At 50.4% G+C, this 17,919-nt stretch overlaps 1 protein-coding gene and 1 pseudogene across 1 annotated transcript in view; one reads left to right on the top strand and one right to left on the bottom strand.

The window, feature by feature from the left end:
- The window catches only part of LOC139673813 (zinc finger protein 850-like), a 408,695-nt gene that overhangs the window by 184,146 nt on the left and 206,630 nt on the right, over nucleotides 1-17,919 (bottom strand). The window lies entirely within an intron of this gene.
- LOC139673822 (zinc finger protein 135-like) overlaps nucleotides 1-17,919 on the top strand; it is a 302,962-nt pseudogene that overhangs the window by 151,415 nt on the left and 133,628 nt on the right.

Raw genomic sequence — 17,919 nt, 5'->3', positions numbered from 1 at the left:
CCAGAGGGGGCTGCAGGGCCCCCCAGCCCTGCTGAGCAGGTGAAGCCCTGCATGGTGTCCGTGGGCACTGGCTGTATTTTCCATCCTTCCCAAGGAAATGGGGTGAGAAGAACAAAACCTGCTGGTGCCAACACTGTGCCCCAGGCTGGGGGTGGGCAGCAAACCCTCTGGAGGGCAAAGCATTGGGGTTTGGCCACCAGCAGCTCAGGAAAAGGCACAGAAGGTCCTTTTCTTGCCCAGGATTCCCTGCAGGGAAGGGATCCAGCCCCATCAGGGACATTGGCCCTTCCAAACCCGTCCCCCCAAGCAGAGCCCCCCTGGGATGGGGCAGAGGGGCCAAGGGACGTCACTCACCGGGGCCCCTCCGGGGCACAGCAGGGCTGGCACAGATGGGGGTCAGTGCCCTGTCCCTGCCCCCGGGACACTGGGATCCGGGATAACGGGGGGGGTTGGCCCCTCTGGAGCAGGAGCAGAGCCCGGCAGGGGGGTGGGCTCGTGTCCCTCCAGGCTCTGAGTCGCTGTCCATGTGTCACCGCGGCCGCAGGAGCCACAAAGAGCCACTGCCGAGGGTGAAGCTGCTCCGAGGGGTGTGAAGGGGCTGTGGGGGGAGAGAGGAAGGTGCTGAAAGGGCTCCTGGAGGTACATCCCCCACCTCCTCCTCCTCTTCTTCCTCCTCCCTTTCACTGACATGGAGTAATATAGACATTATGATGTAAATATATTACATATTATTCTATAATTATTATACTTACTGAAATATTGTTATTGTATTAGAATATTACTAAAATACTATTTTAAATATAGTTTAATTCTAATTATTTGATTATATTTTCATTGCATAATTTGCTTTATTTATTTATATATTTTAATATATATAAAATAAAATTCTAGTTTTACTAATACTTTAATTCGAAGTATTTGATTATCTTTTCAGTATGTGATTTTTTATTAGTTATTTTTTTATTTTCGTAGTTATTTATATATTTTTATACCTTTTATATATTTATATATTTTATTTTATTAATTTCTTTATTTTAATAATTCTTTTTTATTCACAGATAAATCCAATTTATAATTTCTTTAGTTGCAACTTATTAAATGTATTCTTAATTAAATTATGCCTTATTAAATTTTTGTTGATTAATTGTTATCTCACTGTGCTCTGTGCCCCCCATATGCCAAATAACCAACCCCACTGTGCCCTGTGCCCCCCATATGCCAAATAACCAACCCCACTGTGCCCTGTGCCCCCCATATGCCAAATAACCAACCCCACTGTGCCCTGTGCCCCCAGCCCTTGGTCTGCAGAGCGTTGCCAGAGGAACAGAAAACCTTTGCACAGACCCCACAAACTCAGGGAGAGGGATCAGGGCACAAAATGGGTCTGAAATGAAGCAAAGCTGTTTTTAATCCCAACAGGCCTGGGACAGTCCCACCTGGGGGGTGCTGGGTGTGTTGTTCACCCGTCTCCACTCCTGCCCTGCCCTCACTCCAACCCACACTGGCTGCAGGTTCCTGCCTGGAACAGCCTTGGGGTTCTCCTGGAAATGGAGGTGACCAGTTGTTCCAAAAATCTCTCTGGGGAGAGTTTTGTGGGATGCAAAGCCACGGAGTAAATGTGAATCCCAAATCCATGGGACACTTGGACCATTTTATGGCTAATTCCCAACCTTGTCCCCTCCTTTTTCTTCACGTTTTTGGGTGGTAATCCCAGTTTAGGGCCAGTCCCAGAACGCCCAGAACCATCTTTTTATAGAGGTAAAAATACTTCTATTTTTTTCCTCATGTATCCAAAACCTGAAAAAAAAAAAAAAAAAACAGAAAAGAGAAAAAAAAAAGAAAAAGTAGGAATTTGCCCCAGTTTCTTCCAGTAGCAGGAAACAGGATAAAAGAGGATAACCCCAAAATCCCAGTAGGAAAAACTATGCCATTACTTTTATTTTTTAAAAGTTTACTACAATTTCTTTTTATTATGTCTTTATATTTCATTCCAGTTTTTACTTTTCTGATTTTTTCATTTTTTTCCTTTTTTAGTTTGTATTTTTTCCCATACTCTCAAGTTTATTCTTTTTCTTCTGCTCACAGTCACCTTTATACCCTTACAGAAGATGCTGTGCTGACCTGCCCTTCCCACAGCCTTTCTTTGGTGCTGTCAGGCCACGGATTGCAAGAAAAACCTCAAAACTGATTTAAAATAAATGAGACTTTGTGGTTAAACCCCGCAGTGGGTGATTTAGTTACAAAACACTTATTTTTGAAGGGTTTACATTAAGGAAATGATCAAAAGGGCTGGAGGGAACCGCGCTGGGTCCTCGTGGCCGCTCTGGGGTCACCTCGGGGACCCTCCGAGCAGAGCGACCCCCTCCTGCACCCCCAAATCAACATTTTTGGATAATCTGCCCTCCCCAGCTGAGGAGAAAAGCTGGAAAAGTTGGGAAAGGGCTGAAAAGCAGCTGGAGCTGGAGGGTGGAGCTGCAGGAAAATTCCCCAGGAAAAAACTCCAGTAAGAATAAATCGAAATAATTATTATTTCTTTGAATACTTCTCGGTTTGGTTTTGCAGAACGTCGGGGCCAGGAGGAGCCAGAAGAGGGGTTAGAAAGACAAAATTTAATTGGGGGAGAAATACTTAATATTAAGGAGAAAATGTAATTAACGGGATTTTAATGCGGGAAGATTATTCTGACTGGAGAGGAAATTTAATTGGGGCAGAAAACCTTAATGAGGGGATAAAGCTTTACTCGGAGAGAGAAGATTTTAATTGGGAGAGAAAAGTAAGATTGGGAAGGACTCTTTAATTATGGGGAGAAAGTTTAATTTTCAGTTAGTTGTAATTAGAAAGGAAATTTTATTTCGGGGGGGGAACTTTATTGGAGGAAAAATGTTTGAGTGAGAAAATGTTAATTATGGAACAAAAAGTTTAATTGGAGGCAGAAAATGAGGAAGTTTGATCATTATAATGAAACTTTAATTTCGGGGCGGGGGGTAAATTTAATCGTTCGGAGGAAACTTCTGTTTATTCTCCCTCGAATCCCGCTCGTAGAGACACAGGAGCCTCTGTGGGAGCCAGTGCGGAGTTCAGACGGCTTTGGGAAGAATTCAGGGGTATACTGGGAGAATTCCGAAGTACTTCGGGAGCTTTCAAATATTTCGGAGCACTCGCAAGTATTTGAGGAGGTTTCTGTTATTTGGTGAGAATTCAGAGATATCGGAGAGGGAGAAATTCATAGCTATTCTGGGAGGTATTCGGGCGTATTTTGGAGGAATTCTTCAGGGCTCTCGAGACCCGCGTGGGTCTCTGTCCGCGCTTCCCTCCCAGCTCGAACCTGCCCAAGTTGACCCAACCCCGCTGTTGTGCCCCGAATTTGCCGCCAGCGGTTCCCCCGCTGCTCCAATCCCCGCCCGGGCTGTGGCACTGAGATGCGGCTGCTCGGCCGGGCAGGTCACGGGATAAACACTTTATTAAAAGGGGTTTTAGTGCATGGAGGCGATTTCCCGGCGTGTCTCGGCTCGGCGGGGCCCGGGCCGTGCGGGGGGAGCTGGTTGGGAACTGCGGGGCGGCCCCAGCGCGGTGCCCTCGGGCTGAGCGGAGCCGGGTGGGAACAACCCCCCGATGTCCCCCCGGTGCCCTCGGTCTGAGTGGAGCCGGCTGGGAACAACACCCCGATGCCCCCCCGGTGCCCTCGGGGTGAGCGGAGCCGGCTGGGAACAACCCCCCGATGTCCCCCCGGTGTCCTCGGGCTGAGCGGAACCGGCTGGGAACAACCCCCCGATGTCCCCCCGGTGTCCTCGGGCTGAGCGGAACCGGCTGGGAACAACCCCCCGATGCCCCCCCGGTGCCCTCGGGGTGAGCGGAGCCGGCTGGGAACAACCTGCTCGTCTCCGCCGCTCCAGCCGCTTCCCGGCTCCGGCTCTGCCGCCGCTCGGCCCCGGCCGGTCGCTCGGGGCGGCTCTTTGGGTGTCACGGGCCGGCGGGGACCCCTCGGTGCCGCTCATCGCCCCCTCACACCCCCCGGGGCCGCCCCGCTGATCGCTCGGGGCAGCTCTTTGAGGTACCGGGCGGCACAAACCCCTTGTCGCAAATGTTTTATTCCGTATATTTTTTCGCTATATTTTATTCTGTATGTCCTGCTGTGCGGCTCCTTCTGTGACACGGGGCGGCAGAGACTCCCCGGTGCGGTTCTTTTATTGTACTTTATTCAATGTTTTGTATTTCGTTCACGCTTCCCATCCCTCGGTGCCGCCCTTCTGTCCCCGCCCAGTGATGCGGCTTTTTCGGGCACACCGAACACCGTCCGACCTCCACGGTGCCATCCCCGCCGCTCCCTCGGGGCAGCTCTTTTTACATACGGAGCGGAGACCGTTCGGCGCAGGTTTTTAGTCCATTTATTTTATTGTCTCTAATTGATCGTATTCACAGCTCGCCTGTCCCGCTGTGCAGCTCCTTCAGTGATACGGGACGGCCGGGACCCCTCCGTGCCGGTCCCCAGCCCCTCACACTCCCCGCTCCCTCGGGGCAGCTCTTTTAGATCCGGGGAGGCGGGGACCCCCCGAGCGCGGCTTTTGATTCTATTGATTTTATTCTCTGTGCTTAATTTCAGTCACTCCTCGCCCTCCCCTCGGTGCAGCCCTTTGACACCACCCGACAGCGGGTCCCTCAGGGCAGCTCTTTCGGTGACTCGGGAAGGCTCTTTGAGTGCATTTTATTCTACTCTCTCTATTTTATTCCATTCCATTTTATTCCCGCATCCCACCCAGGGCGACTATTTCAACGCCGCTCCTCCTCACTCGTCTCGCCGTGCAGTTCTTTTAGTTATCGGGCGGCGGAGACTCCCCCGGTGCGGATCTTTTGTTTTCCTATTTCTATCCTCTGCATTTTATTCTCTTCAGACCTCGCCCCCACCTCCGGTGACTCCCGACAGGGCCCGTCCCGCGGTGCGGCTCGTCAGTGCCGGCCGGGCCCCCTCAGTGCCGATCTCTGTTCCATTTCCTTCATTCTCTGCTTTGTATTCGCACTTCGCTCGTCCCGCGGGGCGGCTCTTCAGTGCCACGGCCTGGCGGGGACCCCTCGGAGCGGCGCCCCCAGGGCCCTTCCCCTTCCCCTTTCCCTTCTCGTTCCCGCCGGGATTCCGCGCCCGGCTCCCCCTCCCCGCCCGCCCCTCCCCGTCACGACCCGGCGGTGCCGCTGCCGGAGCCGGAGCGGCTGCGACGCGACTTCCCCGCGCTCCAGGGCCCGACTGAGGGGGTCTCGTCTCAGTTCTCTTTGGTTTGTTCTTCCAAAGCTGGGGAAAAACGATTTATGGTCCTTTCTTACGCAAATCTGTTCCCTCCTCCGCTCGACCAAAGGGATCTGGGGCTGTTTTCCCTTTTGGGGGCAAATAAAACCAATGCCCTGAGTGCTGGCAAGAGCAGCAGCCCTGCAGCCTGTGGAGCCCGTGCTGGCCTATGCCTGTCAGATGAACAAAGACAGTAATGAATCAGTGGTTAATTAACCTAATAAAGTGCTCCTAATTAGAGGGCAGGCAAAAGGATTCCCCAGGGCTTGAAGTGAATACGTGCCAGTTCCACAACACTGTGTTTGTATATTTTTTAAATACATCTGATATTTATTGTTTGATTTCAACGTTTTATAAATCAATGTGCTGGTTTGAAGGTGAACCAGCAAGGGAAAATGAACTCACCACGAGAGAGATTATAAGTCAGAGCTAAAATTTAATAATAATATTATTATAACAACACTGACACACAAGGGAAATTGCTTTCAACTCACAAACCCCAGCAGTATAACCCAGTGTCCTGGGGCACAAACCCAAGGGGGTTTGTTTGCCCTTGTGCTGAGACCCCTGTGGCTCCCCCAAGTCCAGAGCAAAAGGAAAAGAAAAACCTGTTGGTGCAGGCGAGGGCTGTGGTCTGGGCGAGAGCAGTGATCTCCTGCTGTCGAGGTCCTGCTGCTGCTCTGGATCCGACGAGAAGGTTCCCGAGGTCTTCTTACCCACCACTTATGTACCCCTCAGGGAGCACTCAGTCCCTCCTCCTGGGCGGGGACTCACACAATGGGTGATTGACTCTGGGAGCCAGGGGGTGTTGAGCTGTTGATGGCCCATTAGCAGCTCCGCCCCCCTCAGGCTGGGTGTGAAGGTGATAATGGCTCCCTGGGCAGCTGCTGTTAATGGCCCATTGTCCTTGGGGAATGAATAGAGGGGGTAGAATACACAGCTTTGATCACCCCCACACAGGGTTAGCTGGTCCCTCCTGCTGAACTAGGACATTATCCACCCCTTATTCTACTCCATCTAGTCATTCCCAAATTAATCCCCTTTTTACCTATACATATATATATATATACATATATGCAATGAAACATTACAAACTCTTCTCGCTCAAAATTAGGTCCCCTTGTGGTACACAACGTGTTTCTCCATCTTTTTGCATTACCCACCAAGTGCAACCAGGTCCTTGAGCAAAGACAATCCCTTGGATGGGTTTGCCTTTGTTTGAGGTGGGACTAACCCAAACAGTCTTTCCTAACATACCTCTCATATGGACCACAGGGACTTTATCTCCATCTACAGTATTCAAGAGTTCTGATTGGGCAGGGCCAGCTCGATTGATGGAGCCCCGAGTGTTGACCAACCAGGTGGCCTTTGCCAAATGCAGCTCCCAGTGTTTGAAAGTTCCCCCACCCAACGCCTTCAAGGTTGTTTTCAGCAGTCCATTACATCGCTCAACTTTCCCGGCAGCTGGAGCATGGTAGGGGATATGATACACCCACTCAATGCCGTGCTCTCTGGCCCAGGTGTCTATGAGGCTGTTCTTGAAGTGGGTGCCGTTGTCAGACTCTATTCTCTCTGGGGTGCCGTGTCTCCACAGGACTTGTTTCTCAAGGCCCAGGATGGTGTTCCGGGCAGTGGCGTGAGATACGGGGTATGTTTCCAGCCATCCAGTGGTTGCCTCTACCATGGTCAGCACATAGCGCTTGCCTTGGCGTGTTTGGGGAAGTGTGATGTAATCAACTTGCCAGGCTTCCCCATACCTGTATTTCGACCACCGTCCACCATACCATAGAGGCTTCACCCGCTTGGCCTGCTTGATGGCAGCACATGTGTCACAGTCGTGGATAACCTGTGAGACACTGTCCATGGTTAGATCCACCCCTCGGTCACGAGCCCATCTGTATGTCGCATCTCTGCCTTGATGACCAGAGGCATCATGGGCCCATCGGGCTAGAAACAATTCACCTTTATGCTGCCAATCCAGATCTACCTGAGAGACTTCAATCTTGGCAGCTCGATCCACCTGCTCGTTGTTACGATGCTCCTCATTAGCCCGGCTCTTGGGTACATGAGCATCTACGTGACGGACCTTCACACTCAGCTTCTCTACCCGGGCAGCGATGTCCTGCCACATCTCAGCCGCCCAGATGGGTTTCCCTTTGCGCTGCCAGCCGGCCTTTCTCCAGCGCTCCAGCCATCCCCACAGAGCATTGGCCACCATCCACGAGTCAGTGTAAAGGTAGAGTCTTGGCCACTTCTCTCGTTCAGCGATATCCAAAGCCAGCTGAACAGCTTTCAGCTCTGCAACCTGACTTGATCCACCTTGTCCTTCAGTCGCTTCTGCAACTCGACGTGTAGGACTCCATACAGCTGCTTTCCATTTCCGGCTTGTCCCTACAATGCGGCAAGAGCCATCTGTGAAGAGAGCATATCGCTTCTCCTCTTCTGGTAGCTGGTTATATGGTGGGGCCTCCTCAGCTCGTGTCACCTGCTCCTCTTCTTCTTCAGAGGACAATCCGAAACTCTCACCTTCCGGCCAGTTGGTGATGATTTCCAGAATCCCAGGGCGATTAGGATTCCCTATCCGGGTTCGCTGCGTGATCAGAGCGATCCACTTACTCCATGTGGCATCAGTGGCGTGATGGGTAAAAGGAGCTTTTCCTTTGAACATCCATCCCAACACTGGCAGTCGGGGTGCCAGGATGAGCTGTGCCTCAGTGCCAATCACTTCTGAGGCAGCTCGAACTCCTTCATAAGCTGCCAGGATCTCTTTCTCAGTTGGGGTGTAGCTGGCCTCAGATCCTTTGTATCCCCGACTCCAGAATCCCAGCGGTCGTCCTCGAGTCTCCCCAGGTACTTTCTGCCAGAGGCTCCAGGATGGGCCATTCTCCCCGGCTGCAGTGTAGAGCACATTCTTCACATCCTGTCCTGTCCTGACTGGCCCAAGGGCTACTGCATGGGTAATCTCCTGTTTAATCTGCTCAAAGGCTTGTGGTTGTTCAGGGCCCCACTGGAAATCATTTTTCTTCCGTGTCACAAGGTAGAGAGGGCTTACAATCTGACTGTACTCAGGGATATGCATCCTCCAAAAGCCCACGGCACCTAGGAAAGCCTGAGTTTCCTTCTTGCTGGTCGGTGGGGACATAGCTGCTATTTTGTTGATCACCTCTGTTGGAATCTGACGACGCTCGTCTTGCCACTTCACTCCTAGGAACTGAATTTCCTGAGCAGGTCCCTTGACCTTACTTCGTTTAATGGCAAAACCAGCTCTTAGGAGAATCTGGATTATCTTCTTTCCTTTCTCAAAAACCTCCCCTGCTGTGTTCCCCCATACAATGATGTCATCGATGTACTGTAGATGTTCTGGAGCCTCACTCTTTTCCAATGCAGTCTGGATCAGTCCATGGCAAATGGTGGGACTGTGTTTCCACCCCTGGGGCAGTCGATTCCAGGTGTACTGCACCCCCTTCCAGGTGAAAGCAAACTGCGGCCTGCACTCTGCTGCCAACGGAATGGAGAAAAAGGCATTGGCAATGTCGATGGTGGCATACCACTTGGCTGCCTTGGACTCCAGCTCATACTGAAGCTCCAGCATGTCCGGCACAGCGGCACTCAGGGGGGGTGTGACCTCATTGAGACCACGGTAATCCACCGTCAGCCTCCACTCTCCACTGGACTTTCGTACTGGCCATATGGGGCTATTAAAGGGTGAGTGAGTCTTGCTGACCACCCCTTGGCTCTCCAGCTCACGAATCATCTTGTGTATGGGGGTCACAGAGTCTCGGTCAGTGCGGTATTGCCGACGGTGCACTGTGGCTGTGGCCAGCGGTACCAATTGTTCTTCAACTTTCAGCAGTCCTACAGCAGAAGGGTCCTCTGAGAGGCCAGGCAAGGTGCTCAGCTGTCTGATTTCCTCTGTCTCCACAGCAGCTATGCCAAAGGCCCAACGCAGTCCCTTTGGGTCTTTGAAATATCCATTCCTTAGGTAGTCTATGCCAAGGATACATGGGGCTTCTGGACCAGTCACAATGGGGTGTCTATGCCATTCCTTGCCAGTCAAGCTGACTTCAGCTTCCAGTACAGTCAGCTGTTGGGATCCCCCTGTTACCCCAGAAATAGAAATGGATTCTGCCCCGACGTATCCTGATGACATCAACGTGCATTGTGCGCCAGTGTCCACTAAAGCTTTGTATTTCTGTGGGTCTGATGAGCCAGGCCACCGAATCCACACAGTCCAATAAACCCGATTGTCCCTCTCCTCTACCTGGCTAGAGGCAGGGCCCCCCTAGTTCTGGTCATGGTATTCACTGCGCTCTCCCTGTGAATATGACCGGGAGGTTCCTTCAAGAGGATCGGGCATAACATCATCATTCCTATACTGTCTGGGGCCTTGCCCACGAGAGACCGGAGCAGCCTTCAACCTTGAAGAATTGCCTGTGTTAGTTGTGCCTCTTTGCAATTCACGTACCCGAGCTGCTAAGGAAGAGGTGGGTTTCCCATCCCACTTCCTCATATCTTCTCCATGCTCATGGAGGTAAAACCACAGATTGCCGCGTGGAGTGTACCCTTTCTCCTTAGCTGGAAGACGCCTGCTTCTGATGGCGGAGACTCTTGTTTGTTCTGGAGAGATATGGAAGAGTCCTTCCTTAATCTTCTCTTCCAGTTCAGCCAGTTTTGTTTCCACAGCTGAGACATGGGCTCGTAATGGAGCAGTGACAGTGTCTTCATAAATCCTGAGTTTGCTGACCAGTGCACCCACCTTGTCTTCTCCCTCTCTCCACTGCAATGTTGCAAGGTAGCGAGAATACATTTCTGGCCCAAGTCGTGCAAATTTTAACCACATCTGGGATGTGCACTGGACACCATCTGGACTTTTAGGGAATCTCTCATCCTCTGAAAAGATTATCTCCAGTACGGCTAATTCCCTTAAGCACCGGATACCTTGTTCCATCGTGTTCCCCTGTCCTTGCTGTACGTGGAGGTCCTCCTTACAAAGATATCTCTCCCTCACGCTTGACAACAGTCGCCGCCAGAGGCTGAGAGTTTCCTGTCTCTTTCCAATGCCCTGATCAATGACAACATCTCGAGAAAGGGATCCCAGCTGCCTCGCCTCACTCCCATCTAGAATTGTGTCATTGGCTGCAGCATCCCAGATTCGAAGTAGCCAGGTCAAGATGGACTCATTTGCCTGTCGTGTGAACTCTCTCCGGAGCTCACGCAGCTCTCCCAGGGATAGGGACCGGGTGATTATTTCTGGCTCCATTTCTTCTGCTTGAGATGAAGGTCCTGACTCTTCCTCGTCATTCACTATACGAACTGATTTGGTCTTTGATTTTCTTTTCTGGACAGGCGCAACTGCTATCGGTTTCTGTTGTCCTTCTGGCTCCTCCATGGTTTGTGTGGACATGGTGCTGGTTGATTTGTTTCCCTTTCTCTCTGGCTCAGCTGTGGTTTGTGTGGGCATGGTGCTGGTTGATGTGTCTCTCCTCTCTGACTGAGCCATGGTTTGGGTGGACATGGTGCTGGCTGATGTGTCTCTTCTCTCTGACTCAGCCATGGTTTGGGTGGACATGGCGCTGGTTGATGTATCTCTCTTCCTCTCTGGCTCAGCCGTGGTTTGGGTGGACATGGCGCTGGTTGATGTATCTCTCTTCCTCTCTGGCTCAGTCATGGTCTGGGTGGACATGGCGCTAGTTGATGTATCTCTCTTCCTCTCTGGCTCAGCCGTGGTTTGGGTGGACATGGTGCCTGTGGATTTGCTCCTTTTCTCCTCCTCCTGATGATGCTGTACCACACCAAGCAGTGTGCGGTAGGCAGTGGCCAGGGCCCAGCAGGTTGCTGTGAGCTGCACATCTCTGGGACTACCAGAGCATCTTCCTTTCACATAGCTTAGCATTTTGGCAGGGGCCTGCAGTTGTTCTGGGGTGAATTTCCAGATCATTTGAGGAGAGAAGGTCTCCAAATACTGGCCCATATCTTCCCACTTCCCGTGCCACTCAACATCATCCGCTCCCAGGGCAGGCCTCCAGCAAGTCTCCTTAGAGAGCCCAGTTCTGACCCTAAACATGGTGTATACAGTACAGAGGAGACAAAGCAACACTAACAGCACTAACAGTAGGATTATGCTGTCCCTAACATCAAAAGGAAGCTCAATATTTTCAATGATTGTTGTAGCAGAGGTGAAAAGGTGGAAGTAACCATCTCCGCCTGTTTTCCCCACAGTCTGGGTGCTATTTTTAATGAGACCCCAGAGGTAACAACCCAAACCAGGACAGGCACACCAGACTGAATATACATTCACAATGAAATTCATTGCTTCTGATGTTATGACAACATAAACATAGTATATTAATAAAGCAATTTTGATCCTTCCCCCTGGTATTAAAGAGAGCATCAAAACAGGCACATGGTTCCCCATGTGTCGAAATATGAACAGGCCCAGATACACCACCCACATGAATACATCAAGCAACATGGTAGTCAGGGAGTTTCTGTACCCAAATACACAAAATGAAATTGTAGTTCTGACTTCTCTCTCGTGCCCCACGTTGGGCGCCAAAAGATGTGCTGGTTTGAAGGTGAACCAGCAAGGGAAAATGAACTCACCACGAGAGAGATTATAAGTCAGAGCTAAAATTTAATAATAATATTATTATAACAACACTGACACACAAGGGAAATTGCTTTCAACTCACAATACCCCAGCAGTATAACCCAGTGTCCTGGGGCACAAACCCAAGGGGGTTTGTTTGCCCTTGTGCTGAGACCCCTGTGGCTCCCCCAAGTCCAAAGCAAAAGGAAAAGAAAAACCTGTTGGTGCAGGCGAGGGCTGTGGTCTGGGTGAGAGCGGTGATCTCCTGCTGTCGAGGTCCTGCTGCTGCTCTGGATCCGACGAGAAGTACCCGAGGTCTTCTTACCCACCACTTATGTACCCTCAGGGAGCACTCAGTCCCTCCCCCTGGGTGGGGACTCACACAATGGGTGATTGACTCTGGGAGCCAGGGGGTGTTGAGCTGTTGATGGCCCATTAGCAGCTCCGCCCCCCTCAGGCTGGGTGTGAAGGTGATAATGGCTCCCTGGGCAGCTGCTGCTAATGGCCCATTGTCCTTGGGGAATGAATAGAGGGGGTAGAATACACAGCTTTGATCACCCCCACACAGGGTTAGCTTGTCCCTCCTGCTGAACTAGGACAGAGGGTTCCACTGCTTCCTAAAATTTACATTCAGGGCTAGAGTCAGTTGTTTTCAGAGAGCTCAGCCCCTTTCCAGGCAGGTGTCCCCCAAATCCCCCCATTACCAGAGCATCCCCGTGCCAGGCACTGGCACATCGCAGGCAGCCCCTGCCCAAAGCAGCCAAAAGTGGGGCCAGCAGCAGGTTGGGGCAGGGGGGGCTCGGGCAGGAGAGAGTGGAGGCTGTGGGGGCTTTGACAGCGGCACTCAGGATGGATCACAGAATGCCAGAATGTGCTGAGTGGGAAGGGACCCACAAGGATCATGGAGCCCAACCCTCAGCCCTGCACAGGAACATCCCCAGGAGTCACACCCTGTGCCCCAGAGCATCATCCAAACACCCCTGGGGCTCTGTCAGCCTTGGGGCTGTGCCAACTGCCCTGGGAAGCCTGGTCAGTGCCCACCACCCTCTGGGGGAAGAACCTCTTTCTAAAATCCAACCTAACCCTGCCCTGACACAACTCCAGGCCATTCCCTGGGTGCTGTCCCTGGTCCCCACAGAGCAGAGATCAGTGCCTGCCCCTCCTCTGCCCCTACCAAGGAAGTTGTACCTGCACTGAGATCTCCCCTTAGTCTGCTCTTGTGCAGCTCAACACACCAAGTGCCCTCAGCTGCTCCTCACACGCTTCCCCTGCAGGCCCTTCCCCATCTTGGTTGCCTCCTTTGGACACTCTCTAATGGCCCATTATCTTGCCTCTGTTGTGGTGCCCCAAAGTGCCCCAATACTGCAGGTGAGGGAACTGCCAGGGCTGTGTGATGTGGGGCCTGAGGGTGCCCAGGGGACACTGTGACACTGCAGGGCCCAGGGCACACTGCGACACTGCAGGCCCAGGGCACAAATCCTCTCCAGTCTGATTGGAGCAGTGTGGGGCTGTCACCTGGGATATCAAGTACAACCTCGGAGAAGAAAAGATTGGGAGATGCCCAAAGGAGTCTGCAGTGGATCCCAAAATAGAGAGCCACTTCCAAAAGGGCAAAACCAACTTGAAAGCTTCCCTGGAGGAGTCTGGGGCTGTTATCTGGGATTTCAGAGTCCAAAGTCAGGGACTGAGGCTCCAAGAGATGTCTGGGAGGAGTCTCAGGTGGATCCTGGAAGATGGAAGTCCCAGGAAAAAAAAGCAAACTCATCTCAGGTACCTGCCCTGGAGGAGTCTGGGGCTGTTCCCTGGGATCTCACCTGCCCTGAGGAGGGGGCAGGGCAGGGGCTGGGCCTGGGGAGGGGAATGAACTGAAGAATAATCAGGAAATTGTTGGTTTTTATTCTTCCTGTGTGGAAACCAAAGGCTTAATATGATGGAGGGTGGTAAAAATAGCATGAAATGACAACTTTGAGGACTCTGTCTGTGGTGTAGTAATTGTTCATAGTTAATAGAGTTATTAATTAGAACTAATAGAATTAATAGAATTATTACTTTGTTCATCTATTAATATGTTTCTTTAGAATTATACCCAATACAACCATTGTACCTGTTACTGGTCATTGCCAGGGGACCTATAAAAGATCAGGTGACCTTGATGGGACATAAACAAGGGACATAAACAAGGGGTGTCAGGGGAATATCTGAGTGGAAATGGCCTCAAGTGGTTCCAGGGCAGGTTTAAATGGGTATCAGGAAAATGTTTCCATGGAAAGGGTTTTCCAGCCCTGGCTCAGGGCAGTGGTGGAGTCCCCATCCCTGGAGGTGCCCAAGGACACGTGTGGAGGTGGCACTTTGGGACGTGGTTCATTGGTGGCCATAGCAGGGGTGGGTTATGGTTGGACTTAATGACCCCAGAGGGTTTTTCCAGCCCTGACCACTGAAGGGTCCTGAACACGAGACGGTCGTGACCATGAGATGACCATGAGATGATCGTGAGCATGATGTGATCAGACCCATGAGAGGACACCGACCATTTGGCCATGAGGTTTACACTGACCATCTGACCATGAGATGTGTCTTGGGTTGAGCTGGCAAAATGCCAACTCCCCAGTCCATATCCAGTCTCCCTCCCCTTCTTGCTGAGAAAAGGGAGGAAAAAAATCCCTCAAAGATTTAAACTCAATTATATGTATTTATACAGAAAAAAAAAGAGAAAACTATAATATAAGACACATCTAGACAAGTTAGATATAACAATTTTCTACCTCCCATCAAAAACAGACCTCATCGCTCTATAAAGCACCTCAAAAGACACCCAGCAAGGCAAAAGAGAGAGAATAACAATAAAATGTTTTACTTCCTGAACTCAAACAAAATGGGAAGTAGCAGTGGGCAGCAGCCAAGGCCCACTCCACCAAGGCAGCAGCTGCGTGTCTTGCCTCTACTTCGGCCAAGATGGGAACTGAGAGAACACCTCCTACTCTACTGCACTTCTATCTCAGTTTGCATCATTGGGTATGAAATATTTCTTTGGTTGCTCATGTCAGGTGACACCTGCCCCTCCTAATCTGCATAACATTATCAGGGCCTGCTAAAGGTAAGGCCCACATCTAGGCCTAACTAAAACTACTACAATCATACCAAAGGACATCAAACCCATATTCTACATCTGTCTATTTCATGTGCTTAAACAGTCTTTGTTTTTTTCAGAGCCATCTTCCACCCCTCCATATTGTAGGCATTAGTCCATTAGGAGGGGTATTTGGGGCAATAAAAGAACAGTTCATCATTGGACACCAACACTGGCTCAGCTCAGGTCTTCTTCACATGATGGTTCATGTCCTGCAACACACAACTCAAAATGCAAGTTATTTTGTTCTCCCAAGGTTAAATGTCCTTGAGGCACACACTGGGTCTCCATCCCCTTCTCAGGGGTCACCATCCCCTTCTCAGGAGTCACCATCCCCTCACTGGGGTCACTACATCCTCTTCAGGGGTTTTCACAATAGCAAGCACATGTTTCACAGCTGTGGATAACCTTAGAAATTGTGTCCATGGTTAAATCCACCCATCGGCCTCGCCCACCTACAGGTGGCCCAAGGCATCTGGGCCCACCAAGCCAGGAACAACTCTCCCTTATTCTAGTCCAGGTGTGATGTTCATTAGCTCTCAACACTTCCAATTGGTCTTCTTCCGTCAATCTAGCCATCCCCACAGGGCATGGGCTATCATCACCAAGTCAGTGTAGAGGTAAAGCCCTGGCCACTGCTCTGGTTCAGCAATGTCCCACAGTCTCCGTTGTCCCTCTCCTCCTCCTGGCTGGAGGCAGGGCAGCCTTATTGCTGCTCTTGGCTCTTTTCTGAGGTCTCTGCGTCAACTACGTGGACAGCCTTTTTACCACCTTTCTTCCATTTTATATACAGAACTAGATCCACTGTCCCACCACCTCATGTCTTCCCCCATGTCACACAGGAAGGACCACAGTTCACCACATGACCCACACTTGGGGTTTGCTCTCTGTCTGGGTGGAGCAGGACAGAAAGCACAGTCTCTTCATCTGTACTCATATTCTCGGGGTGCTGACACAGGAAAGGTGTCTGAACTTAGAAGGGCAGTCAAAAGAGAGGTTAACACAAGCATCCAGCAGGGAGAAACCATTGTTTATGTTTTGGTGTTCTACATGTACTAAAACAATGACAATAACTAGGTATGTTTATATAAACAAGTTCTGGTACAGCAGCCACAGCTCCCGGGAAGCCTCCAAGCTCCTGGGAGGCCAGCCAAGGTCCACTGGCCAAAACTGGGTAGACACACCAATCTTTGTTTTGGTTTGAAAGCTTGGCAAGATGCCAAGTATGAACCAAAGTGACAAAGATCCCTCTTCCCCACCCAGCCAAAAAAATGGAAAGAAACCCTCCGAAACTTACACTTCACTAGTTTCTAGAAAGAGAGAAAATTAAAAGTAAACTACAATATAATACTTGCTCACACAAATTAGATATAACGAACAACTTTTTCACCTCCCCACCCAACAGAAAAGTGAATTTCTCAGGACACAAATCTCACTATTCTGGTTGCAAAATCACCCAAGAGAACTCCATTCCCCTAGGGACAGATCCAAGCAAAGAGAAAACTAAGAATAAACATTTCACTTTCCTGTAGGTAACATAGAGGTGAGGTGGTTCTGGACCCAACTCAGCGGATGACATCAGTGGATGACAGCAGCAGCATCCTGCCACTACCATGGCCAAGACCAAAGAGAGAAGCACCTTCTCCTACACTGTATTTATATTTGAGATGACAGCAGAATATGGTATAGAATACCACTGGCCAGAAGAAGTCAGCTGTCAGCTGGCCTGACCCAGCTCCAGTCAGCTGATAATCCCAGGCCTGCTCTAAAAAACTAAAGCCTAAATATAGGCCTACACCTACTTAAACACAGGACATGCAAGAACCTTAGTGACCCCTCCAAGTCAATACAGCAGAGCATTAAAAAGCTGAAAGAGTTTACTGTTCAACTTGAGAAAAGTGATGATCGAGGGATGAGCAGTTTAACTGGCCTGACAAGTCTGACACAGGACCATGGTTAAAGAAAGCATTTATTGTTACATCAATGAGTTTGTTTGTGGTTTTTGCTATTATGCTTTGTGTTCTGTCTTTGTTATCTTGCATGCAGCATATGATTAATCACAGTTTTGCACAAGTCTCTGTGTTACAGCCTAAAAACAAAAAAGGGGGAGAGGTGGGACTGCAAGTTTGGCATGAAACCACAGAGATGCTTGGAGATGTCAGCAGGAAGCCATGGGCTTTGAGCAGAAACAAAGAAGAGCTGTTTGCACTCCAGATCTTAAGTCTGACCCTTTGTGTCTCAGAGTTTTGTCCTGCTTGCTGTATTTGTGGTGCTGGGTATGGTTTAAAAGACTATTAACTTTCCTGGGTAGTGGAAAAGTACCAGCTGGCATGTCTCTCCCCCTAGTTTGCATGCTCCTCTCCCAAACCCTACAAATTGCAGAGTTCGTAACTAGTGAAGGTCTCAGTTTGTACAAGCAACCTGAGTTTGTGCCTCAGTTGCCAAAAAACAGCTTACAAGTCAGCAAAAATTACAAGCCACCAAAGCCTGCCCCCATCCAGACACCCAAACCAAACCCATGGTGGCAAAAGCCTCAATAAAACCAGCTGTAAAATTGTGACTTTTGGAGTTTATCGCCCCCTTCCCTTCAATGTGCCACATTTAATTAATCAGGTGGTTATTTCAGCCCCTCAAAGACAAGACCATGATCTGGATGCTCAGCCTTGGCCCAGCTCCGGCATCGCTCCAGCCAGTGCTGACTCAACCAGCCCTGAGTTCTCCAGCCCAGAGTTCTTTTCAAGAACTCCCTCTCACAGTGGAGCTCAGGAGAGTGGGATCAGCTTCCTGGTGCTGCTTAAACAGGAGCTCATGGAGACTGGGAGGAGACTTTTGGTACTGAGTAAGTTATTGGCACACCCAGAAAAGACAGGAGAAATCACTAACCAGGACAGGAATTCCTTCTCAGTGGCCACAGTTGAATATTCGGGT

Source organism: Pithys albifrons, chromosome 7 (genome assembly GCF_047495875.1).
Source record: "Pithys albifrons albifrons isolate INPA30051 chromosome 7, PitAlb_v1, whole genome shotgun sequence".
Lineage (NCBI taxonomy): Eukaryota > Metazoa > Chordata > Aves > Passeriformes > Thamnophilidae > Pithys > Pithys albifrons.
This window is presented reverse-complemented; position numbering and strand designations above follow the sequence as displayed.